At 46.3% G+C, this 26,063-nt stretch overlaps 3 non-coding genes across 3 annotated transcripts; 1 reads left to right on the forward strand and 2 right to left on the reverse strand.

Moving 5' to 3' along the window:
* The first annotated feature begins 1,293 nt into the window (after positions 1-1,293).
* trnaw-cca (transfer RNA tryptophan (anticodon CCA)) lies at positions 1,294-1,365 on the forward strand. Its single transcript has one exon. It is a non-coding gene; the product is annotated as a tRNA-Trp (tRNA).
* A 6,311-nt stretch (positions 1,366-7,676) lies between these two features.
* Positions 7,677-7,748, reverse strand: trnae-uuc (transfer RNA glutamic acid (anticodon UUC)). The gene has a single exon. It is a non-coding gene; the product is annotated as a tRNA-Glu (tRNA).
* Positions 7,749-10,249: 2,501 nt separating this feature from the next.
* trnan-guu (transfer RNA asparagine (anticodon GUU)) lies at positions 10,250-10,323 on the reverse strand. The gene has a single exon. It is a non-coding gene; the product is annotated as a tRNA-Asn (tRNA).
* Between the last annotated feature and the right edge of the window lie 15,740 nt (positions 10,324-26,063).

Here is a 26,063-nt window from a genome sequence, read left to right on the forward strand (position 1 = left end):
AGGTGACAGGTCAGAGAGGAGGGTGGAGCGGATAGGTGGGAAGGGAGATTGACAGGTCCTGAGGACAGCGCTCAGATGGAAGGTTGGAACTCAGGTAAGGTGGGGGGAGGGGAAATGAGGAAACTGGTGCAGACCACATTGATGTCCTGGGGTTGAATGTATCCGAGGCAGAAGTTGGGGCGTTCTTCCTCCAGACATCGGGTGGGGAGGGAGCGGCGATGGAGGAGGCCCAGGTCCTGCATGTCCCTGGCAGAGTGGGAGGGGAGGTTGAAATGTTGGGCCACAGGGCGATGGGGTTGATTGTTGCGGGTGTCCTGGAGATGTTCCCTCAAACGCTGTGACTTGATTCTGCGACGGGGCTCCAGTCTCCCCAATGTAGAGGAGACCGCATCGGGAGCAATGGATACAAGAAACAACTTTGGTGGAAGCCTTCGAACTCCCGTGACCCGGGTTCGATTTCCGGGCAGGGAAGCAATTTTCAGTAGAGCTGTCAAACTTCGCTGCCATCTCCCTGGTGGTCTCGTGGTTAGGATTCGGTGCTTTCACCGCTGCGGCCCGGGTTCGATTCCCGGTCAGGGGAGCAATTTGCAGTGTGTTTTTTGGGCTGCCCATTCTCTGGGTGACTGCTGCACAGAACATCTACGTTCTGCCTGCAAAAAAGACCCTGAGCTTCCAGTTGCCTGCCAATTCCACACCCCACCCTGTTCCCTGGCCAACATCTCTGTCTCAGGTTTGCTGTTGTGTTCCAGCGAAGCTCAGCACCAGCAGAACGAAGAGCACCGAATATTGCACTTGGGGACCACACATCCCTCTGGTCCCAATATCCAATTCAACAATTCTAGGACCTGAACTCCATAGTATCCTCGTCCCTTCCACACACACCAAGCCTTGTTATCACATAGTCTGTCATTCCACACTACTTCGCCACGAACAGTCTCCATTAACAGTTATTCACCCTCTCACGCAGATCGTTATCAACTCTTTTTTCTGTCCAACAGTTCTTCCCTCGCTTTGGGCTCTGTCCTGATCTCCGCCTTCCTCCCACAATATCTCCTGCATATAAACCGACATTTTCCAAATCACCATCTGTTCTGTGGAAGGGTCACCGGCAACTCCTGTTTTTTGTTCCTGATATACAGCACCCGCAGTTCTTTCAGATTTTTATTGAGAGAGAGTTGGAAATTGTTTCGAGAGACAGAAGGAGAAGGGGGAGAAACAGAACAGACATGAACGTAAAATCATTGTAGTGCGATCACTTCCCTTAAGCATGAATAGAGCACACGGGCCATCCGTGAGCTTGTGGCGCAACGGTAGCGCGTCTGACTCCACTTCAGAAGGTTGTGTGTTCAAATCACGTCAAGCTCACTACAATCAACGTCGAACATTTCCAATGAAGAAAAGAGTACGTTCACTCCGTATATCTGTTGTGTCAAAAGTTGTGGACACTTTCGATCATGCATGAATCTTTGCTGTCAGTTTGATTTGTGAACACTCTGTCAGGGAGGTGGTGTGCCCATTGTTTGGGGAAATGCTGAGCTCCCCACAATATGACAAGTCGAACACAAACTGTTCATCACGGGATTTCAACACACAGCCGCTTCGTTCAGTTGGTGACCGCGCAGTGTGAATCACATTATACCGATACTTTTACAACAGAATCCAGAGATTTCCATCCAGGTTTTAGTCACATCAAACTGCCACGTAATGATGTTATGGCCTCAGAAAACTATAATAACGTGAAGATCGCTGGGATGATTTTCTACATCTGACTGCAATCGAAACACAGATCATTGTTTCCAGTTTTGGTGGAACAAAAGACATCGTATTGGTGGATAATTACAGTTTGTGCAAACACAGCTAGCCATCGATAAATATTAATCCTGTTCACTTCAATGGCAAAATTTCAATTCAGAAACCAAGTGCACTTGGCTGTTTGTAACAGAGACAACATGACAAAATGGCTCTTAGGAGGAGAAATGGGACATTGAGGAGAAGTGAAATGTTTGCTTTTGGTCACCTCCACAATTGTTAGAAAACCAGGTTGAAAGGATTCTTAAAAGGTGGCTGAAGGAGTGGTGAGGGATAACACATCAGACAGCGCAAAGTGGAAGACCACTTTCTAGTGGAAGAAAAAGACATTCCTTATTTCTGAAAGAACTGGGAAACAGAAGAGGGGATGAAATCTGACTTGGGAGCTATTTCCTATTTGTTGAGGATGTTGCTTCATCACAGTCTTGGTTTAGAGCATAAGCTCTTCATCAGGAATAAAGGGTGGCCCAAGGGGACTGAGAGATAAATGGGAAGGAAGTGGGGCTGGAGGGAAGGCAGTTGGGAGTGCAATAGGTAGATGGAGGTAGGGATTGATGGTGATAGGTCAGAGATGAGGGTGGAGCAAATAGGTGAGAAGCAAGGTGGACAGGTATGACAGGTCAAGAGGTTGGTGTCGAATTGGAAGGTTGGATCTGGGACAAGGTGGGGGAGAGGAAATAAGGAAACTGATGAAATCTGCATTGATACCATGTAGTTGGAGGGTCCTAAAGCAGAAGTTGAGGTGTTTTTCCTACAAGTGTCGGGTCGGAAGAGGTTGGCAGTGGAGGAGGCCCAGGACTTGCATGTCCTTGGTGGAATGGAAGGGGGAGTTAAAGTGGTAAAAACAATGACTGCAGATGCTGAAAACCAAATACTGGAATAGTGGTGCTGGAAGAGCACAGCAGTTCAGACAGCATCCAACGAGCAGCGAAATCGACGTTTCGGGCAAAAGCCCTTCATCAGGAATAAGGCAGTGAGTCTGAAACGTGGAGAGATAAGCAAGAGGAGGGTGGGATAAAGTGTTCAGCCACAGGGCGGTGTGTCGGTTAGAATTAGAGTCCAAGAGTTGTTCCCTGAAATATTCGGTTAGTTGGCATCCAGTTTCCCCAATGTGGTTGAGACCATATTGCGAGCAATGGACATGATCTTATAAATAGATTGCATAAGTCTTAGCCTGCCAGAATTATTTTCTTTTATTAAATTAAAGAAAATTTTTATTCAATTGGATGACTGCATGAAACGGTTTGTTGGTCAGATTTGAATCATCACTCCCAAATGAGACGATGCCATGAATATCAGTGAACTGCTCTTTTTGTTAAAAACCACAAGTTCTTGATTTATTTTCACAACTTACTGGTATTTACACCTGCACATTCAATGTCAAACTCTGACATCAGAAATTAAATTACAGCATTAATTTTGACTTGAAATATTCGAACAAACAAATTAATAGCACACAGTGAATCGCAAGTCTGATTAATCTGAAATTAAATTTGACCAAAAAAATATAAAATCAAGATGGGAGATAAGAAATGGGGGAAGGGCAGAAGGCGAGAAATGCAGCATCATAGAAAGTGCTCCCCCAGAGTGTGCATTTTACCAACTACCACTGCTAAATATAAACACTCTGATATGATCCTTCGGTTTTAATGAACACCATAGCCCCATACAGTAGGTACCATTTAAATGAGTTAAAAATACAAGCATTGAGCAAATCCAGCTTCCAGCCTTACCCCCGCCTCCCCACCCCTCCCGCCCCCTCTCGCTCCTTGGAGCTTGGACCTTCCTCCAGCGCCGGGGGTTGTTGAACTCCTGGGCTCCAGCGGCCACGCCTCCACTGAAGAAGCTTTGGGAAACAGATGCAAAGGCAAGATACAGAACAGAGAACCTTTGTATATGAAAGCAGCTTACAGAGATATTGAGCAACAGAATCACATGATTTTTACCCATCGTCCTCTGGGTTATCGACCCAGCACACTCACGCAGCACTACTCTACTTCTGTGCTCCCAGCAGCTGGATCGTGGATCAGTTTAAAGTAGGTCCTATATCTCTGATTACATCAGTACACAAGGCAGTGAAGAAACGTTTCAGCACATTGGCCTTCATCAGTTAGGGAATTGAGTATAGATGTTGGCAAGTTATGTTGTAGTTATACAGGACGTTGATGAGGCTGCACCTGGAATATTGTGATCAGTTTTGGTCCCCTTGGTGTTCTGACTTCTGACTTCTTCAACTCTGGGTTTGTGTTGAACTTGATGGGATACTTTGTCCAACTCAGCACGTTTAAACAGTATCGCTCAGAGGGATTCATCTGAAACTTTTCAGGAGGAGAGCTCAACAAGATTGAACTATTCAAAGTTACTTGGACTCTATTTTAAACTTACATCAGGACTAGTAGTCAGAGACACGTACAGCATGGAAACAGACCCTTCGGTCCAACTTGTCCATGCTGACCTGATATCCTATATTAATCTAGTCCCATTTGACAGCACCTGACCCATATACTCTGGCAGCTCATTTCATATATGTACCACCCTCTGCATGAAGAAGTTGTCCTTTTAATTTGTTTCGCCTCTTACCCTAAACTTATGCCCTCTAGTTCTGGACTCCCCTACCCAAGGAAAGGACATTGTCTATTACACTGTCCATGCCCCTCATGATTTTATAACCGCTATTAGGTCACTTCTCTGCCTCCGATGCTCCAGTGAAAACAACCCCATGCTATTCTTCCGCTCCCTGCAGCTCAAGCCCTCCAACCCCCAGCAACATTCATGTAAATCTTTTCTCATAGATAAGTCACTCTTTCAGTCATGAAGAAGGGTTTATACCCAAAACGCTGACTACTCCACATCCTGGTGCTGCCTGGCTTGCTGTATTCTCCCGGCTTGCCAACTTCGGGTTGCAATATGTAGTGGCTCAGTGATTACCACTGCAGCCTCACAGTGCTGGGGACCCAGATTTGATTCCAGCCTTGGGTGGCTGTCTGTGAGGACTTTGCACTTTCCCCCAATGTCTGAGTGAGTTTTCTCTGGGTGGTCCTGTTTTCTTCCATAAACCAAAGATGTGCAGGTCATGTGGATGGGCCATGCTTAATTGCCCATAGAGTTAGGTACATTAGTCAGAGGGAAATGTGTCTGGATGGTTTACACTTCGGAGGGTCGATGTGGACTTGTTGGAATGAATGGCCTGTTTCCACACTGTAGCTAATCTCATCCAATACTTTTGTTACTAACGAATGGCAGAGTCGGCCAAACTTCTTCTCCGATGGTCTTGCGGTCTTAGGTTTCTCTGGTTCATTTCATTAGCAATGTGCAGTCCCGGGCTCAATGAGCAACAGTGTCCACTGAAGGCAAAGCTCACAGAATCATAGAACCCCCACAATGTGGAAACAGGTCCTTCAGCCGAACACATCTGCACTGATCTTCCGAAAACTAACCCACTCAGATCCATTTTCCTACCCTCCTTAACTTGCACACAGACTCCCAAGGGTGGAATTATTCCTGGGTTCCTGGTGCCATGAGGCAGCAGTGCTAACCCTGAGCCATCATGGAGTTGTGATTGTGGGGTGTCGGGAAGGCAAAGGCAGTCCAGCAGAAGACTAAAACAGCCCACCTACTCTCCCACTGCACCCACTGTCAGAACTGGCAGGAGGTTCAGACCTGGGAGGTGACTGAAGGCATCATCACTGGTAGGATCTGATTGCTGGGAGCGCTGGTGCCCCCGCTGGTGCTTCCGCAAGTTGTAGGAAAACATGAACCTCTTCCCACACTCGGTCCAGCTGGAGGGCATCTCCCAGGTGTGGGCACATTGGTGCTTCAGTAGGGCAAAGGAATTGCTGAAGGCTTTCCCACACTTAGGGCAGCAGAATGGCCTCCCCTCCTCCGCCACTCTCCCCACCCCCCACCCCACCCCCAAACCCCCGTGTGGTCCAGCTGGAGATTCAGCAGTGTGGAGGAGCAGGTAAAGACCTTCCCACATTCGGGGCAGGAGAAGGGCTTCTCCGCGGTGTGGATAGACTGGTGCCTCAGCAGGGACGAGGAATTGCTGAAGTCCTTCCTCCACATAGGCAACTGAACGACCTCTCTACCATTTGGACACACCAATGGGCCAGTACGTCGGAGGAAAGAGCAATGCCCCTCCTGCAGTTGGGGCAGAAGAACGGCCTCTCAGTGTGGACCCACTGGTGTCTCAACAGGTGGGAATAACTGCTGAAGGCCATCTCGCACTTGGGGCCGGAGAACAGCCTTCCCTGGTGTGGACCAACTGGTGCGTCAGCAGGGCAGAGGAATCACTGAAGGCCTTCCCACACTCAGGGCAGCAGAAGGGCCTCTTCCCCTCTGTGGACCCATTGGTGCTTCAGAACCCTTTCAAATTTCACAATATCCTTCTGATTGGAGGAACACCAGAATTGCACAACAATATTCTAAAAGTGGTCTCACCAATGTCCTGTACAGCCACAACATAACTTCCCAACTCCAATTCAGGCAGCATTCAAGCAGCTTCGAAATCGACGTTTCAGGCAAAAGCCCTTCGTCAGGAATAAAGGCAGTGAGCCTGAAGCATGGAGAGATAAGCTTATCTCTCCATGCTTCAGGCTCACTGCCTTTATTCCTGACGAAGGGCTTTTGCCTGGAACGTCGATTTCGAAGCTCCTTGGATGCTGCCTGAACTGCTGTGCTCTTCCAGCACCACTAATCCAGCATCTGGTTTCCAGCATCTGCAGTCATTGTTTTTACCTTCCCAACTCCAATACTCAGTCAGAGGATTGGGAACGCTTTCAAAACCCACAAAAAACAAACAGGAAAGAATGGAGGGACAAACCGAATTTTTGAGAGTGAGCTTGGAAGCATCAGTGAGAAATCGGCGGAATGGGTTTATTGGGGACGCGTTCTCCTTAAATACACTATATACGTATTTCTCTTGTGGTCTTCGTAGTTTCTCTGTGCTGCAATGTGTAGTGGCTCGTTGAAATAATGTCCTGATGCAGCTTCGTTTGTGGGTGTTGGGATGATTGCTTCTGTGGTTAAGTATTTGGTTTGTGTGTGTTGTTTTTATGTAGATGCTAGTTTGAAGTTCCCCATTGACTGTTCGCTCTACTGTGACATCTAAGAATGGCAGTTTATTGTTGTTCTCCTCCTTTTCAAACCAGAAGCCCCCCTCAGGCCATAGTCTCACTACTTGGAGCACCAGTATACAGACTAGTCAAAGGCCTCCACTAAGGACTAAAACACCAAGTCGAAGATTCATGCCACTCCATTTACTCCATCTAAGAATTCCTGAACACCAAAGACACGAAGATAGAAGAGGATGGAATAATGTTGTCCTTTGACATAACAGCCCTGTTCACATCCATTAACATCAACGTGGCCAAAGAAAACTGAAGACACTACTCGAAGAACTAAAGACGAAAACACAGAACCAACTTCAGCAGCAAAGATAACACTGTCAACCTCATGGAAGTGTGCCTTACCACCCACTTCATATTCAGTAACAAGCCCTACAAACAAATCAACGAAACGCCCATGAAACACTTCTGTCATCAAAAAATGAAACAAATTAGAGGAAACCTACAACACCATCAACAATGTCCTTACTGGCATAAAATTCATAAAAGAGGAGAACAACAACAAAGTGCCATTTCTGGATGTCACAGTAGACCGAACAATCAATGATAAATTCAAAACAGCATCTACAGGAAAACAGCGCACGCGAACCAAGTACTTAGCTACAGAAGTAATCATCCCTACACATACAAACAAATCTGAACGAGGGCACTATTTCAACGAAACACGATGCAGTGCAGCACCCAGTAACTGCACAGCGCTTTTAAGGAGAATGGATAGCCAAGCAACACACTGAAAATTGTTTCCCTGACCGGGAATTGAACCCGGGCCGCGGCGGTGAAAGCGCCGAATCCTAACCACTAGACAACCAGGGAGACAGAGGCAAAATTTGACAGCTCTCCTGAAAATTGCTTCCCTGCCCGGAAGGCGAACCCGGGTCACGAAGTTGGAAGGCTAACACCAATGTCATTTCGTGTATCCATTGCTCCCGATGCGGTCTCTTCTACATTGGGGAGACTGGAGCCCCGCTGCAGAGTCAAGTCACAGCGTTTGAGGGAACATCTCCAGGACATCCGCAACAATCAACCCCAGCGCCCTGCGGCCCAACATTTCAACCTCCCCTTCCCACTCTGCCAGGGACATGCATGTCCTGGGCCTCCTCCATCGCCCCTCCCTCCCCACCCGATGCCTTGAGGAAGAACGTCCCAACTTCTGCCTCGGATACATTCATCCCCAGAGCATCAATGTGGTCTGCACCAGTTTCCTCATTTCCCCTCCCCCCACCTTACCTCAGTTCCAACCTTCCAGCTAAGCGCTGTCCTCATGACCTGTCCTCCCTGCCAATCTCCCTCCCCAGCTATCCGCTCCACCCTCCTCTCTGATCTCTCACCTCCAACCCCACCCCCATTCACCTATTGTACTTTTTGCTACCTTCGGCCCAGCACACCCCACCCCCAATTTATCTCTCCACCCTGGAGGTGTCCTGCCTCTATTCCTGATGAAGGGCTTTTGCCCGAAACATCGACTTTCCTGCTCCTCGGAAGCTGTCTGACCTGCTGTGCTTTTCCAGCACCACTCTGATCTAAACTCTGGTTTCCAGCATCTGCAGTCCTCACTTTTGCCTACCCAATAAACCCAGTGTGCCGATTTCACATCAACAAACTGACACAAGCAGACACAACGTCTGCAGAAACCCACGCCACATTACTTTACATTAAAGACATCTGGGAAATGATGTCCAGACAACTCAACCCTCTCAGCATCATGGTAGCCCACAAACCGCCCAACACACTTAAACAGCCTCTAATGAACCTGAAATACCCGATACAAACAAGCAGCAAACGAATGTTATTTACAAAATACCATACAAGGAAATATATACATGAACTCTGCCGCACAGTTCTCTGTAGCAAGAAATGCTATGATGAGAAAAGGAAGATTTTTTTTAGCCAAAACGAATCGGCACTGACTGGACAGCCATTTAAAATCAACGCTGTCAGCCCAGGATGGAAGACCCGAAGGGATGTACAGTTTTCTTATTTCCTGAAGATTTATAAAGCTGAGACTGGGTTTTGGAGTTTGTTCCCTTTCCACTCCCAAGAGCCGCAGTGTTGGGGCGGTGAGTTGGGGAAAGTGAAATGTGCCCATGAGCAGCGTGTGGGACTTTTTCAGCTTCCCCTCCTCTGACAGCGCGGTGACTTGACTCTGATGTTCTCAGGGACACTTACTGACGCGACACAGTGAAAAGAGTCTCATTCCCGCAGATCAGGAATTCAAACCGTATGCCGGCTTCAGGACAATGAGAAAGATTAATTGGGGTATGTGAAGAAGCTGCGAGCTGCATTTCAAACAGGTAGGTGGAGTCAGATGCGTCATCCATTGCGCCCCCGGCACTGTGCGGACCTGACGCCGCCATGCTGCAGAGTTCTGACGTTAACACGGACATGCGCAGCAATGGGAACATTCACAAGAGGAACAGCCAAAGATAATCACCGTCACTGCTTCCCTTCCATAATCCCAACTTTGTGAAGCAATATGTTTCACTGGCAAATAAAACACCTTTGTCCTCAGGTGCCTGCTTAACTTCGATTACGACTTCACGCCCCTCACTGTTCGATCTCATTTCCAAACTCTTGGCTCATTGCCTCAATAGCAGCTCTGTGGGTATCTGCTTGTTCCACCCTGACAGGCAGTGGGCTACAGATTCCCGAGCAGTCCCAGTGTAACTGAAATACTTCAACCCCTCCAATGATTTGCATCTTTAAAAAAACCGTGGAGCAATCTCCCTTTCTTTTTGACGTCGTTTCTCAACTGTAGTCGGCAGGGTTCACACCTGCGTGGGGAAACCGCAATGGATTTCATGTCCATCGCATTCACCACTCGGCCCACCAATACAGAACCACACTGACAGCTTCATTTCCCAGGTCTCTCTGCCTGTGGAGCTGAGAAAAAGTGAATCCTTGCAGAGTTTGTTTGAATTCAATCACTTCTCAGGTTTCGAAAGGGTTAAATATCTGCAAATGGCGAGTCTGCGTGTTTCATCCCGGTAGATGAAATGGGCGTTCAGTTAAAAACAAAAACAGAAATTGCAGGTCAGGCAGCATCTGTGGAAAGAGAATCAGAGACAACATTTCAGAACTCGTTTTTTTCCTCATCCAGGTCCAGCCAAAACTGCTGTGTTTCTCCAGCAGTTTCGCTTTCTGTCTCGGATTCTCAGCATCCGCAGTCATTTATGTTAGAAATTCAATCAATTCAGAAACCCCTTTGTGCTGCCTCAGTGGAACAGATTTCCGTTTGGGAAACATTTTCCTGACACCATTAAAAACGTGCACTTTCGCAGGCAAGAAAGCGGTAGGAGCGAGAACAAGGAACACGCCGTCCCTGGGTGGTCTCGAACCACCAACCTTTCGGTTAACAGCCGAACGCGCTGACCAATTGCGCCACAGAGACAGGTGCAAGAGCTGCTTGCACAGTGTCTTTGAGGAACCTACTAATCAATTCATAATTCAACCCGCCCCGCCCAAAATTACCATTGTCTTCTATCAGTTTTACTTTCCATAATAAAGCCTTGGACATTCATTCTGGAGACATGGGGACAGCCTGATCCCACCATCTGCAGGTACATCCATGTCACGAGGAACGAGCTCTCCACCACCGGGGCCATCGCCCTCCGAGCCTTTCAGTGTTTTGCCTCTTCCTGAATTTTCTCATTGGCGCCGAGCCGAGAAGGGGTTTGAATTCCTGATGTGCAGAGAATTCTTTCAATGTCTCGGGTCAGTTCAGGTCCCGAGAATATCAGAGTCAATCCCCCGGTCTCTGAAACAAGGGGACGGTGTCTGGACTGTCTCTGCTCAGTCCGTCAGTTCATCCTTCATTCTCCTCTAATTCCACTTCCCAAAGAGTTTCGAAAGATTCACAAAGCTGGAGACTGGGATTTGTGTTTTACTTCCTGAACATTTTTCCACCTGCTAACTGACGATATTTTGACAAAACCTCTTCCCCATTGTAACATTTGCATCATGTCCAGGGATGAGCAATTTCCAATCCCAAGTTTGGGAATGTTCTCTTTGGAGCAAAGAAGGTGAACTGGAGATTTCCAGGGGCTGTTGGCAATGATGGGAGAAGACGTGGTGTGAATGGGCAGGTTAATGATCAGAAGAACCTATTGCCACTGACTAGGGTCAGTTACCAGAGGACAGGGATTGAAGTTCTTTCATGGAAAGCAGCATTTGTGTCGAACAAACACAGCGAATACTGCAGAAAGACAACGGGTCGAGCAGCATCCGTGGAAAGGGAAACAGAGCCGACGTTTTGAGTGTGCTACGGTTTTTGTTCAGAACTCAGTCTTTTGCCTCTTCCCGAAGTTGGTCCAGGTCTGTGTCTCAATTGGCAAACACATGGCAAGTGCAGTTCCGCAATGTGAAGTTATAGCCTTTGCTGTTTAAAAAAAAGCAGTGCATTGTTAAAATGATTATATATTGGAATGTGGAGAAAGTGAGGACTAGAGGTGAAAGTCGAAAAATGTGGCACTGGAAAAGCACAACAGGTCAGGCAGCATCTGAGGAACAGGACAGGGAACGTTTCGGGCACAAGTCCTTCATCAGGAATGATGTATGGATGTACTAAGGGGTCTCAGAGTCCCTCCACACCAGTCAATGCCAGCTGTCGGGCAGATGCAGCAGGCAATGAGCAAGGCAAGTGGTATATTACCAAGAGGAATTGAGTTCAGAAGTGGGGTCATTGAACATATTCAAGGCTAAGTTCATCTGAGTTTTGAACACCAAAGAAGTGGATGCTTATCGGGGGAGGTAAGAAAATGCTTTTAAGACCAGTACAGATCAGTCACAGAGTCAGACAGTACTGAACAGACCCTTCATCCAACGAGTCCATGCTGAGTATGTTCTCAAACTAAACTCGTCCCACCTACCAGTGTTTGTCCCATAACCCTTCCAACCTTTCGTATTCATGTACTTATCCAAATGTCTTTTGAACGTCGTAACTGTACGTGTATAAAATCATGAGGGGCATGGATAGGATTAATAAACAAAGTCGTTTCCTGGGGTGGGGGTGTCCAGAAGGAGAGGGCATGGGTTTCACGTTAGAGGGGAAAGATACAAAAGAGATCTAAGGGGCAACTTTTTCACGCAGAGAATGGTACGTTTATTGAATGATCTGCCAGAGGAAGTGTTGAAGGCTAGTACGATTGCAACATTTAAAAGGCATTTGGGTAGATGTATGAATAGGAAGGGTTTGGAGGGATATGGGGCCGTGTGCTGTCAGGTGGGACTAGATTGGGTTGTGATAGTTGGTCAGCATGGACAAGTTGGACCAAACAGTCTGTTTCTATGCTGTACATCTCTACCTCAATGTTCAACATACGCAGTGACCTGGCCTCCACAGTTTTCTGTGACAATGAATTCCATAGATTCACCACTCTCTGGCTAAAGAAGTTTCTCCTAATCTCCATTCTCTCTTTATGCTAAGGCTATGCCCATGGGTATTAGTCTCTCTTCCCAATGAAAACATCTTCCCAATGTCCACTCTATCCAGGCCGTTCAATGTTCTGTACGTTTCAGTTAGATCTCCCTTGAATGTGGGCCTGTTAATCAGCATGAATCAAACCCTTCAGGATGAGGACATCCGTGATTAGATTCAACAAAGTGAGAATGGAGGGTGAGAGTGTGGGATGGAGATTTTCAGCTTTTAGGGAGTAAGGTAGGAAAGAAAGTTTAATATAAATTATAATTGATCAGATGAGCCAATGGGCCAAGGAGTAGTGGATGGAGTTTAATTTAGACAAATATGAGCTGTTGCATTTTGATGAGGCAACTCAGGGCAGGACCTATGCGGTTAATGGTAAATTAATGGAATTCTGTGCTCAAAGAAGCAGTCGAGGCAGCTTCATTAAGACACTGTTGGATGGGTTTTTTTTTTGCGTGGTAAGGGAATTAAGGGAAGTTGGGATAATGCAATTAGGAGGAGCTGAGACTATTGATCGATCCGCCATGATTGTAATGAATGGCGGAGCAGGGTCGATGGGCCAAATGGCCTACTCCTTCTATTACTTTGAAACGATAACCCTGCGTTTCCCATGGTCAACCCACCTAACCTGCACATCCCTGGACACTAGGCAATTTAGCATAGCCAATCGAAATCAAGAGCAGTGAGCAATGTAGTGATGTGGAAACCAAACACCAGAGAATGAGAGAAAGGGACAAGGAGAATAAATGTACTAGCAATCAAAACTGGATTCTCACCATCACAAAAAATAAAACTAAAAGCTGCATTGTAAAAAAAGCGAATTAATTGACTGCACACATTGAAGAGAATAATTATGATCTGAGACTCCTTACAGAGATATGGCTTCAGAATGACAAGGATTGGATCCAGAATATCGAGGGGAGATGTGGCATTCAAGTCGAGTGAGAGGCTCAGTAAAGGTAGAGGGTGGGCACTGCTAATCAAAGCACTGATAACATGGTAGTCTGGTGTCAGCTCGGATTTCAGGTCCTGATTTCCCTGTCCTCTGATCTCCCTGTTCCCACAGAGTTAAATGTTGTCTGTTCTCAGCTCTGCTCGATTTCTGTTGAAGCTTTGACCCCCTTTTATACCTTCTGGAGCAACAAAATATTCTGAGCCTCCTGGAAATGACACCTTATCTATACCTCTCCTGTTTTTAAAAATCTCGATAAAGTTATCTGTCAACTTGCTCGGCTCTGTTGGAAAAATGTCCCAGCTTCTTCTTAATTCAAACCCTCCATTCCCAGCAACACGCTGGCAAAGTAAGGAATAGGGAATTGCATCAAATCACATAAATGTACTGTCTGAAATAATCTAGCTGTGCTCTGGCCTGAGATATTGAGAGTCCCTGGTGTAAGTAATTACGAATGCAATAATTTTGGTCACAGAATTGAACAATCATTTTGCAACAAAGGGGTCTACTTTGATAAGGAGGTAGCGGTCATTTCTAGGGTAAGTGAACAGTTTGTAGATCAGGGAGATGAAGTTCCAGACACTTGTGAAGGGCTAGAATTGAATTTGATAAATAAGACAAAGAACTGTGGATGCTGGAAATCTGAAACAAAAACTGAGAACACTGGAAAAACTCCGCAGGACTGGAAGCATCTGTGGAGAGAAAGCAGAGTTAAAATTTCGAGTCCAACAACTCCTCTTCAGGATTCTGAAATAGTTAAAGCCTGGCAGTAAGTTCAGGTAACCTTTACTGCGACCCAACTTTGTTACAGCTTCAGATCTCCACATCACAAGGCGTACAAAAAGTAGCTTTTTTTAAAAAAAAGCACCTCAAGCTCAAAGTGCGCACACTCACCCCCCACTGCCCCCACCACACTTTCTTTATTATTGGTTCGTTGAGTTGTCCCTTTGTTACTGGATCCTTCGTACAGCCGGGTAAAGCATGCAGCTGGGACGACTGAGTGAATCCTTTCGCGCAACGGCAGTTTCCATCACTGAAAAGGACATGACTGAATCAGATGGGTTTTTGCCCTCTAAAAACGGTTTCATCCTTTGATTCTGAAGTCCAGATTACTGACCGAATCCCAATTCTGCCATCTGCCGCGACGGGATTCGAACCTGAGAGTCCCCAGAGCTGGGTTGTTAGCGGCGCTCGGCCATCGCTCCTTCCATCCCCCTGCAATGGCACGTGAACACGCTGGTGCCTCCACAGGTGGGAGGAGCAGGTGAAGCCCTTTTGGAACTGACAGCAGGTGAACGGCCTCTCTCCGGTGTGGACCCACTGGTGGGTCAGCAGTGCAGCTGACTGAGTGAACCCCCTCCCGTACATGGGGCACGTGAATGGCTTCTCTCACTTGTGGATACACTGGTGCGTCTCCAGATGGCTGATCCGAATGAAACCCTTCCTGCACACCGAGCAGGTGAATGGCCTCTCCCCGCTGTGAATACGTCTGTGGGTTTCCAACACGGATGGGGAAGGGAATCCTTTCCCTCAGTCCCCACATTTCCACAGTTTCCCCATTGGGGGAGCTTTCCATGTGTTGGTCTGGGTTTGAAATTACAATCAGAACGGGGACATAGTCTATCCCCACCGTCAGGGATGAGACTTTGATTCCCCAAAGCTGAGTAAATGGTATGAAGCACTTTTCACTGTCAGCGCACTGAATCTCCCTCACTCTGTGTCTCAGTATTCTTCCTGCGACACCAGTGTCCAAAATCTCTCAAGCAAACAAAAGCAACCATGTCTTCTTAATTGGAATGGCTGCTGATATTCAAGTCCCAATGAATCAAGTGGCTCTGTCAGAAGTTGATGTATCATTTGTTTTCAGATTTCTTTCGGCACGTCTTCCTGCAAAAAAAAGTCACAAAATAAGTGATCATTGTCAGTACACTGAAACGAACATTACATAGGTGGCAGTTCGTGTAGTTTGCTAGATGCCTGCTGATCACATGATACCTAGCACACAGCAACCTGAAATCCCTCATGCAGCCAGATAGGCTCAGGTGTGTTTAGAGGAAAACTTCATTCAAATCTAATCTAATCTTAAACTAAATACGTGTACATATATATATCAATATGACAATCCTTTCAATGCGGCTCAGTTCCATGTGAAACTACACTTTTAATTGTGAACATGAGGAAAAAAGCAATCATTTTCCAGGGTGCAAACTGCATAAGTGACAAACTGAGGGAATACACAAGGGAAATACCTAAAAGGGAGATAGAAAGTATTTGAGCACCTTTACAGAATCTGCTCCATCTCTGGATTCACTCCAGTTGCTCCAAGTAAACCTCCCTGGAGGGTCAAGCAACCCTGCATCGGGAAGCACTGGGATGGTCAACTACGACCAGTTTACATGGAGAACACATCTCCACATTAAACAGCCTCGAGGCAAACTTCCCTTCCTTCCACTTAAAGTTCAAGACCCCTCAAAGCGAAATTCCCCAGGTAAGTTTGGAAGAATTTCTTCCAGGTGTTCACTAATCATTTCTATGAGCACTTTGTTAAAGTTTGAATATTGCGAGTTTTGAAAATTAGTGATTCTGAGCGAAATCACAGTTCGAAAAACAGAATGTGGGAATTTAGACAGAGTTTGTTTTTGCACATCGACGATATGTCGGCACAACAGCATATGACACGACAGCAGAGAAGATCTTTTGACGTCATTCTCAAACGTGCCTGACACACACCAGATGAAAAGCTAAATACTTCTCTGGAAATACAGCCGAGCAATGCAGGAGAATGGCACAACGCGTGCTTATTGGGATCATAACCCAAAAGAGAGACCATTCTCTCCTATTCATTCAACGTCGTCTTTAGCAGCTTTCCCGTATAACAGCGCTCTGTTCTGCACCTTGCCTTCTCATCTGCTTCCCAAAAAAGCTTCGACATAAATATTTCACAATGATATACTGGCCCAATGTGCACAGTTGAGGTGAAAACCTCTGAGTGGTCTCCAGTTCTCTGTATCCTATGTTGAGGAGGGCAATACTTGTCACTGGCCACTCGGGTGTCAGAGAAAACTTTCGAAACAGTGGAGGGAGCCCGGTTCCGGGGGACGGGACAAACAGCAGCAGGGAGACAGAATGAGAAGCAGCTGTTCAGGAAACTCTTCGTCACTTGCAATTCTTAGAGCAATGTCAAATGTATTTCACACTGAGCAAGTCTCAACTGGCTCAAGAGGTGTGTGGTGGGGAAATAGCCGCTGTTTGGCTTGTTGGTCTGGGGGCATGATTCTCAGGGAGAGTCTTTAACTGTACAGACTTGTGCGCAGTCCTAGATTCAACTCCCAAAACAGGCTGCGTCTCTTAACTTGATTTGTGCAAAAATGGCCCATTAATTTTCTCAAAAAGCACCTTCGTGAAACGAGGTTTGGCTGCCAGGAATACGAATGGGGCAGAAAACAGGGAAGTGAAATGTTTGGAGACAGCGTTGAATAAGTTGACGTGAGTGGTGCGGTGTTTGAGGGATGTCAGCGATGAGGGTCGATTGGAAATTTGGGACAGCTCTCTTCGGAGTACAGAAGTTTGAAATCTGGCCCGATTGAAGCTTTTCAAGTCATGCGAAGTCCAGACAGAGAAAGTAATGTAGTCAAAATGTTCCCACGCCTGAAAGGATCGGCAACGATTCGGCAGAGTTTAAAAGTCATGAGGAAAAGACCCAAAAGTGACATTAGGAAGAATGCTTTCGTACAGGGAGTGGTTGGGGTCAGTAAATCCCGAACTGACACTGACAAAGAGGCAGATTCATTAGACGCAAACGGGAATTCGGTGATCATGTTTAAAGTAACAATGTGCAGAATTACATGGAGAAGGCAAGAGAATGATACGAATAGAGACCCACGTTTACTTACGGTGTCGACCCAGCAGAGCGAAGGTGGGCCGCATGGCGTCTCTTCAGAGTGAAATCACAAGAGAATGTGGGAAGTTAGAAAAAGTTTATATTTACACAGCCTCCATACGTCTGCGCAACACTACACAAGACGACAGCAGTGGAGATCTTTGACATCAGTCTCGAACGTGCATGCCACGCGCCAGACGAAAGGCTGAAGGGACCTGTGGAAAAGGATGCCGTGCATAGAAGCAGAGTGGCGCAGCGGGAGCGTGCTGGGCCCATAACCCAGAGATCGATGGATCGAAACCATTCTCTGCTATTGTTCAGTGTCTCCTTGAGCGGCTTTCATTGGTGGTGGCACTCTGTTCAGTATCTTGCCTTTCAAACGACTTCCTGAGTGTCCAAACATCTTTCACGATGCTTTGCTCTTTTACTTACCATATCGTTTGCTTCCCAAAACTTCGGGTATCTGAGCTCAATATCGATACACAAGTCATATTTACACAGTTGCGCTGGCACCTTTGTGGAGCTCTGAGTTGTCTTGTCCTGTTCTCTGTCGCTGTGGCCTGATCTCGTGTGAAACCTCTTCTCTCAGATGGCAATGAACCGGTGAAGTTGAAACACATGACTTGCTGTTTTTGTCCATTTCCTGCAGTAATGAAACCAACGCCCGTGTAATAAAAGACTTTCTGCAGGATTGCTGTGTCAGGACAAATTCTGAACACCAAGCAGGCTGCACAAAAATGCACTCATATCAATTTACCTGAGGGAAGAGTCTCCGGTGTCCATTTCTCTCTGTCCCGACAGCACAGCATCTTTCTGTCTCTCCGTTAACAGGACCTTTGGATCAAGTTCAAAGTTGCCCATTTCCTACACATGACTGTAACTGACTTAACCTGCCTCACGTAATAGTGAGAGAGAGCAGAAGAGTGAATGGGCTCTGCCTTACACCAGCACAGCTTGCAAGTGGAAACAAAATGGTTCAATTATCCACCAGTAGAGAGAGCCCGGTCCCTGGGGATGGGACAAACAGCTGCGTCCTGGGAGCAGGGAGACAGATTGCGAAGCAGATGTTCTTGAAACTCTTCGCTGCTTGCGTTTGTGGGAGCAATGTACAATGAATTTCGTACTGAGCAAGTCTCAGCTGTTTCAGGAGCTGGCTGCACCCATGGCTGGTGGCTCGTTAGTCTGGGATATGATTCTAGCTTTGGGTCTTCGAGCATATGCAGCCGCGTGAGAGTTCCCGCGTTGCAATTCCAGGTGAACCATTATTCCTTAAATTGACATGAGCAAAAATGCCCGATCAATTTTCTCAAAGAGCCACTTCGTTAAATAAGATCGGACTGCCTGGATTAGGGACGGTGCAGAGCTGCCATTGCAGTGAACACGGCGAAGGGAAACACGTATTGAAAGTGAGAACAAGTATTGCAGATTTTTCGCCCGCGCAATCCGAGTCTGAATGAATCCTCCACCTGTATTACGCTCAATTCTGAGGGTGATACTTCAGGAAGCGGGGAAGTGAAGTGATTGCAGACGGCGCTGAACAGGTTAACGTGAATGGCACCGTCCTGAGGAATGTCAGCAGTGAAGGGAGACTGGAAAGTTTGGGGCAGCTCTGTTTGGAGAACAGAGGGCCGAAAGCTGGTCTGATTGAAGTTTACCACGTCATGAGGGTGTCAGACAGAGGAAATAATGCAGTGAAAATGTTCCCAGGCCTGAAAGGATCGAGAACGATTTGGCAGAGATTTAAGGTCATCAGGAAAATAAGTAAAAGTGACATTAGGAAGACCGTTTTCGCACAGGGAGTGGGGTCAGTAAGTCGCTGTCTGACAGTGACAAAGAGGCAGATTCAATGGACACAAAAGGGAATTCGGTGGGCATGTTCAATGTAACAATGTGCAGATTTACAGGGAGAAGGCGACAGAATGAGACACTTATTTACATATTGTGTTGAACCAGCAGAGCTAAGGTGGGCTGCATGGCCTCAGTCTGCGCTGTCACACATTTCGTGATTCTGAGTGAAATCGGAGTTGGACAAACAGAACGTAGGAAAATTGACAACGGATATATTCTGCACAACAGGATTATCCATCACAGCAATGAAGGTGTTTTGACATCATTCTCGAAGGTCCATGCCACAATGCAGATTCAAAATGGAGTATTCCTTTGAATCACTGAGTAATTTGTTTACAGTTATTCAGTTGAGGTGAGCGGAGTTGCGCATTGGGAGCCACTCCAGTTGATAGGTCGAAGCCTTTTCTCCTGTGTGATAGTCCCACCAGCACTCCAATTTGCTGTGCTTCCAGTCAGTAGATGCAGATTACTATCCCATACTGATACACGGGCCACGATGACCCAGCTGTGGTGACAATCTTGTGAAGGTCTGAGTGCTCTTCTTCTGTTCTCTGTCTGGCTGCTATGATCCGAATCATCAAACCTCTCTTCTCCGAGATAGGATTAAACTGGTGAAGGTGAAACACATCAGTTGCGGTGTGTTCCATACGCAGGAGGCCCTGCAGTAATTCCCCCCGCTGTTTCACACAGCAGTATCCTCTCGGTGAATTACGGTTGGGAAAACAATCGATTGAACCTAATCAGTGTCCGCCATTGGAATTTCCTGACACCGTTTATAAAATTCAGGCTCACTGTTAATGTGGAGAGGGGCCGTCAGACTGTCGTTTCCGCTCCTTCTGTTGAATAAAGATAATTTTAACTGTGTCCAGAGAGAGGAAAGGATTTGCTGTTGGTGGGAAATATTTCTATCTGAACTCGCTGTCACTCTCCTGATAGATTGAAACATAAAGACGGGACTCTCTGGATTATGTTGTAAAAACATTGGTATTATATTACTCACTCCACAAGGTCACCAACTGAAAGAAGCGGCTTCCCAGAGGGAGACGGCTGTAATTAATCGTCGTGATGAACTGGGGGAGAGGAGCATTTGGTCCACCAACTACGTCAGTGAACCTGACGTGATTCGACCACGCTACCTTCTGATCTCGGAGTCAGACGCGCTACCTTTCCGCTCCAAACTCACGGATGGCACCAGCCCTCTATTCATACTTCAGGGAAGTGATCGCACTGCAATGATTTTACATTATGAGTCACAACGGAGATCAAAAGTTAATGTCTGTTCTGTCTCTCCCCCCTCTCCTTCTGTCTCGCGAAACAATTGCCAACTCTACCTCAATAAAAAGGTGAAAGAACTGTGGATGCTGTATATCAGAAACAAAAAAAAACAGGAGTTGCCGGTGACCCTTCCACAGAACTGATGGTGATTGGGAAAACGTTGGTTTATATGCAGGAGATATTGTGGGAGGAAGACGAATGCAGTAAATGACAGATCAGGACAGACCCCAAAGCGAGGGAAGAATTGTTGGACAGGAAAGGGAGTTGACAACGATCTGTGTGGGAGCGTGAATGGAGACTGTTCGTGGCTAAGAATACATAGTGTACAATGACAGACTGCGTGATAACAATGCTTGGTGTGTGTGGTCGGGACGAGGATACTATGGATTTCAGGCCCTAGAGTTATTGAATTCGATATTGGGACCGGAGGGATGTATGGTCCCCAAGTGAAATATTCGGTGTTCTTCGTTCTGCTGGTGCTGAGCTTCACCGGAACACTACAGCAAACCTGAGACAGAGATGTTGGCCAGGGAACAGGATGGGGTGTGGAATTGGCAGGCAACTGGAAGCTCAGGGTCTTTTTGCGGGCAGAACGTAGATGTTCTGTGCAGCAGTCACCCAGTTTACGGTTCGTTTTCCCCAATGTAGATGAGCCCATATTGTGAGCAGCAAATGCAGTAGACTGGGTTGTGGGAAGAGCAGGTAAAGTGCTGCTTCACCGGGAAGGTAAGTTTGGCCCTTGGATAGTGAGGAGGGAGGAGGGAAATGGGCTGGTGTCACACATTCGGCAATTGCAAGGTAAAGTGCCGTTGGACTATTGGGGTGGGAATGGGGGTAGGGTTGATGGGAATGAAGGAAGAGTTGACCCAATTTATAACTTCTGTCCATTTACTTATCCGCCAAATAGAGAAATTTGTTAAGTGTGCACAAGGAAATTTTCTAATTCACAATGAGGATGTACATACTGGCGAAGGTGCAAAAGCTAAGGGCCAGCAACCATAATTCTATTAACATTAGAATAGTGATTGAAAATAATATATCAGATCTAAAGGTTGAAGTTCTAAATTGGAGGAACACTCAGGTATTAGGCAAGATGTTTCAAAAGCTGATTGGGGGCAGTTGTTCGCAGGTTAAAGGTCTGCTGGAAAATGGGAAACCCTCAAATATGAGATAACAAGAATCGACACACAGTATATTGCTGTTCGGGTGAAAGGAAAGGCTGGTAGGTGTAGGGCATGCTGGATGACCAGAGAAATTGAGATTTTGGTAAAGATAACGAAAGATTCATACATCAGGTATCGACAGAGAGATCGAGTGAATCCTTACAGAATAAAGACAGTACAGCATACTTAAGAGAGAAATCATGAGGGCAAAAAGGGGACATGAGATAGCTTTGTCAAATAGAGTTAAGGATAACCCAAAGGGTTTTTATAAATACGTTAAGGACAAAAGTATAACAAGGGAGAGAATAGCGCCCCTCAAAGATCAGCAAGGCGGCCTTTGTGTGGAACTGCATAAGATCGGGTGGGGCGGGGCGGGGGGAACTCAACGGATATTGTGCATCAGTGTTTACTGTGGAGAAAGGCATGGAAGATATAGAATGTGAGAAAGTTTCTGGTGACATGTTGAAAAAATGTCCATATTACAGATGAGAAATTGCTGGATGTCTTGACATGCTTAGAAGTGGATAAATCCCAAGGACCTGATCAGGAGTACCCTAGAACTCTGTGGGAAACTGGGGAAGTGATTGGTGGGCCTCTCACTGAGATATTTGTGTCATCAAGAGTCACAGGTGAGGTGCCGGAAGGCTAGAGGGTGACTAACGTGGTGCCACTATTTAAGAAATGTGGTAAGGAAAAGCCAGGGAACTATAGACCATTGAGACAGACATCCGTGATGGGCAAGTTTTTGGAGAGAATCCTGAGAGATAGGATTTACATGTATTTGGAAAGGCAAGAATTGATTAAGGATAGTCAGCATGGCTTTATGCTTGGGAAATCATGTCTCACGAACATTATTGAGGTTTTTGAAGAAGTACAAAGTGGATTGATGAGGACAGAGCGATGGACGTGATTTATATGGACTTCAGGAAGGCATCCATCAAGATTCCACATGGGAGACGGGGGAGCAAGGTTTACTCTCATGGCATGCAGGGACAACTCGCCATTTGGATACAGAACTGGCTAGAAGGCAGAAGACAGAGGGTGGTGATGGAGGGTTGCTTTTCAGACTGAAGGCCTGTGACCAATGGTATACCACAAGGATCGATGCTGGGTCCGCTAGTTTTTGTCATTTATATAAATGATTTGGATGTAAACTGAGGAGGTATAGTTAGTACGTTTGCAGATGACACCAAAATTGGAGGTGTTGTGGACAGCAAAGAAGGTTACCTCAGATTACAATGGGACCTTGATCAGATGGGCCAATGGGCTGAGAAGTGACAGATGGAGGTTAACGTAGATAAATATGAGGTGCTGCATTTTGGAAAAACAAATCAGAGCAGGACTTTTACACTTAATGGAAAGTTGCTTGGTCGTGTTGCTGAGCAAAGAGACCTTGGAGTTCAGGTTGATAGTTCCTTAAAAGTAAAGACGCAGGCAGATTGGATAGTAAAGAAGGCGTTTGGTATGCTTTCCTTTGTTGGTCAGAGCATCGAGGATAGATGTTGGGAGCTCATGTTGCCACTGTACAGAACATTGGTCAGGCCACGTTTGGAATATTGCATGTAGTTTTGGCCTGCTTCCTATCGGAAAGATGTTGTGAAACTAGAAAAGGTGCAGAAAAGATTTACAAGGGTGTTGCCAGGGTTGGAGGGTTGAGCTATAGGGCGATGCTGAATCCACTGTTTTCTCTGGAGCGTCGGAGGCTCAGGGGTGACCGTATAGAGGTTCATAAAATCATGAGGGATATGGATAGGCCAAATAGACAAGTTCTTTTCCCTGGGATTGGGGAGTCCAGAACTACAGGGCATAGTTTTAGGAAGGGGAGGGGAAAGATATAGAATGCACTTAAGAGGCAACCTTTTCACGCAGAGGGTGATGCATGTACGGCATGAGCTGCTGGAGTAAGTGATGGAGGCTTTATAATTACAGCATTTAAAATGCATCTGGATGTGTATAAAAATAGGAAATATTTATGGGGATTTGGGCCAAGTGTTGGCAAATCGGACTTGATTAGGTTAGGATATCTGGGCTGCATGGACGAGTTTGACCAAAGGGTCTGTTTCCGTGCTGTACCCATCTGTGTCACTCTGTGAGATCCATGGGATTATTTAGGAGAAAGTGAGGACTGCAGATGCTGGAGATCAGAGCTGAAAATGTGTTGCTGGAAAACCGCAGCAGGTCAGGCAGCATCCAAGAAGCAGAAGAATCGACGTTTCGGGCATGAGCCCTTCTTCAGGACGTTTTAGCTATAAACTGTAAACATTCCCTTAGTTAAATATTGTGAAGTGTGAAGCCATTGTTTTAGTCCCCAACTTCGACCTGAGCTCCCCCCTCCCCCATCCCAGTAACTCTGTTGACAGCCTTCGTGTCACATTTAAAACTAGGATCAATAGATTCATGATCAGTCGGGGGATGAACAGTTATAGGAAAAGGGCAGGAAAGTCCAAGTGGAGAATGTCACATCAGCCACAATCCTATTGAATGGAGAAGCAGGCTCAAGGGGTTGAATGGCATTTTCCTCTTCCTATTTCTTATGGTTCCCGAGCCCTTACCTCTGAAACAGGGTCCTGGCTTCAGTATGTGCCATTACTGAGAGTGCTGATGTTCCCTTGTGTAATATCAACAACTTAGCAGCTGCTGAAACCTCTTGCTCCTTTGTTACCTCTCAACACAATAAGCCAAAGTGTCCAGGGGAGGGGATGGCCGAATTTATTGTCACCAGACTATTCACCCACGTAATGTTCTGGGGACCTGGGTTCAAAACCTACCACAGCAGATGGTGGAATCTGAATTCAATATAAATCTGGAATTAAGAGTCAAATGATGAAACTGTTGTGGTTTGTTGTAAAAACTTATCTGGTTTCCTGCTGTCCGAATCTGATCTGATCTGATCTACATGTGATTTCAGATCCACTGTCAGCTGGTTGAATCTTCACTGCCCTTTCAGTCAATTCTTAAAGCTCACCTTTTTTAACTATGATGTTGCCAGAATGATTTATAGACGGCATAGGCTGGGACTTTCTTTCACTGGAGTGTAGGAGGTTGAGGGTGGAGGTTATGGAGGTTTATGAAGTCATGAGGGACAAAGATAAGGTGATTAACCAGTGTCTTTTCCTGAAGGGTAGGGGAGTTCAAAGTCTGGGATTATATTTTTAAGATGAGAGGGAGAAGATTTAAAAAGGACGGAGGGGGGCAACGTTTTTTACATTGAAGGTGGTTCGTGTGTGGAATGAACTGTCAGAGGAAGTGGTGGATGCAGGTCATGTTACAATGTCGAAAATTATTTGGATAAGTACATATGAGCCACACACAGGCAGGTGGGTCTAATCTTCCCCCAGATATAAAAAGGGGGAGCCAGTCAGAGGGATGCAGGGCCACGCCTATCGTTGTTGTGTGGCATGTGTGACAGCTGCAACAAGACGTCCCATATCCTGTGCTCAATGCTCTGACCCATGAAAGCAAGCATGCCAAAATCCCTCTTCACCACCCTGTCTACCCACGACTCCATTTTCTAGGAGCTAATAACCCGCAACCCTCGATCTGTCTCAGTTTTGGTCCCCTTGATGTCCTGATTTCTGACTTCTTCAACTCTGGGTTTGTGTTGAACTTGATGGGATACTTTGTCCGACTCAGCATGTTTAAACAGTATCACTCAGAGAGATTAATTTGAAAGTTTTCAGGAGGTGAGCTCAACAAGGTTGAACTATTCAAAGTTACTTGGACTCTATTTTAAAGTTACATTTGGACCAGTCGTCAGAGACACGTACAGCATGGAAACAGACCCTTCAGTCCAACTTGTCCATGCTGACCTGATATCCTAAATTAATCTAGTCCCATTTGACAGCACCTGACCCATATACTCTGGCAGCTCATTTCATATATATACCACCCTCTGCATGAAGAAGTTGTCCATTTAATATATTTGTCTCTTACGCTAAACCTCTGCCCTCGAGTTCTGGACTCCTCCATCCCAGGGAAAAGACCTTGTCTATTACCCTGTCCACGCCCCTCATGATTTCGTAACCTCTATTAGGTCACTAATCTGCCTCAGATGATCCAGTGAAAACAGTTCCAGCCTATTCAGACTCTCCGTGTAGCTCAAACCCTCCAACCCTCAGCAACATTCCTGTAAATCGTTTCTCATATAGAAGTCAACGTTTCAGTCCTGAAGAAGGGTTAATACCCAAAACCCTGACTACTCCACATCCTGGTGCTGCCTGGCTTGCTGTATTCTCCCAATCTCCTGCTTGCCTGCTCCGGCATGCAGTATGTATTGGCTCAGTGGTTACCACTGCAGCCTCACAGTGCCAGGGGCCCAGGTTTAATTGCAGCCTTGGGTGACTGTATGTGAGCAGTTTGCACTTTCTCCCAGCGTCTGCGTGGGTTTTCTCTGGGTGATCCTGTTTTCTTCCATAAACCAAAGATGTGCAGGTCTTGTGGATTGACCATGCTTACTTGCCCGTAGAGGTAGGTACATTAGTTAGAGGGAAATGTGTTTGGATGGGCTACTCTTCGGAGGGTCGGTGTGGACTTGTTGGGACAAATGGCCTGTTTCACACTGAAGCTAATCTCATCTGCGCTACATTTGTCA

Source organism: Chiloscyllium punctatum, chromosome 36 (genome assembly GCF_047496795.1).
Source record: "Chiloscyllium punctatum isolate Juve2018m chromosome 36, sChiPun1.3, whole genome shotgun sequence".
NCBI lineage: Eukaryota > Metazoa > Chordata > Chondrichthyes > Orectolobiformes > Hemiscylliidae > Chiloscyllium > Chiloscyllium punctatum.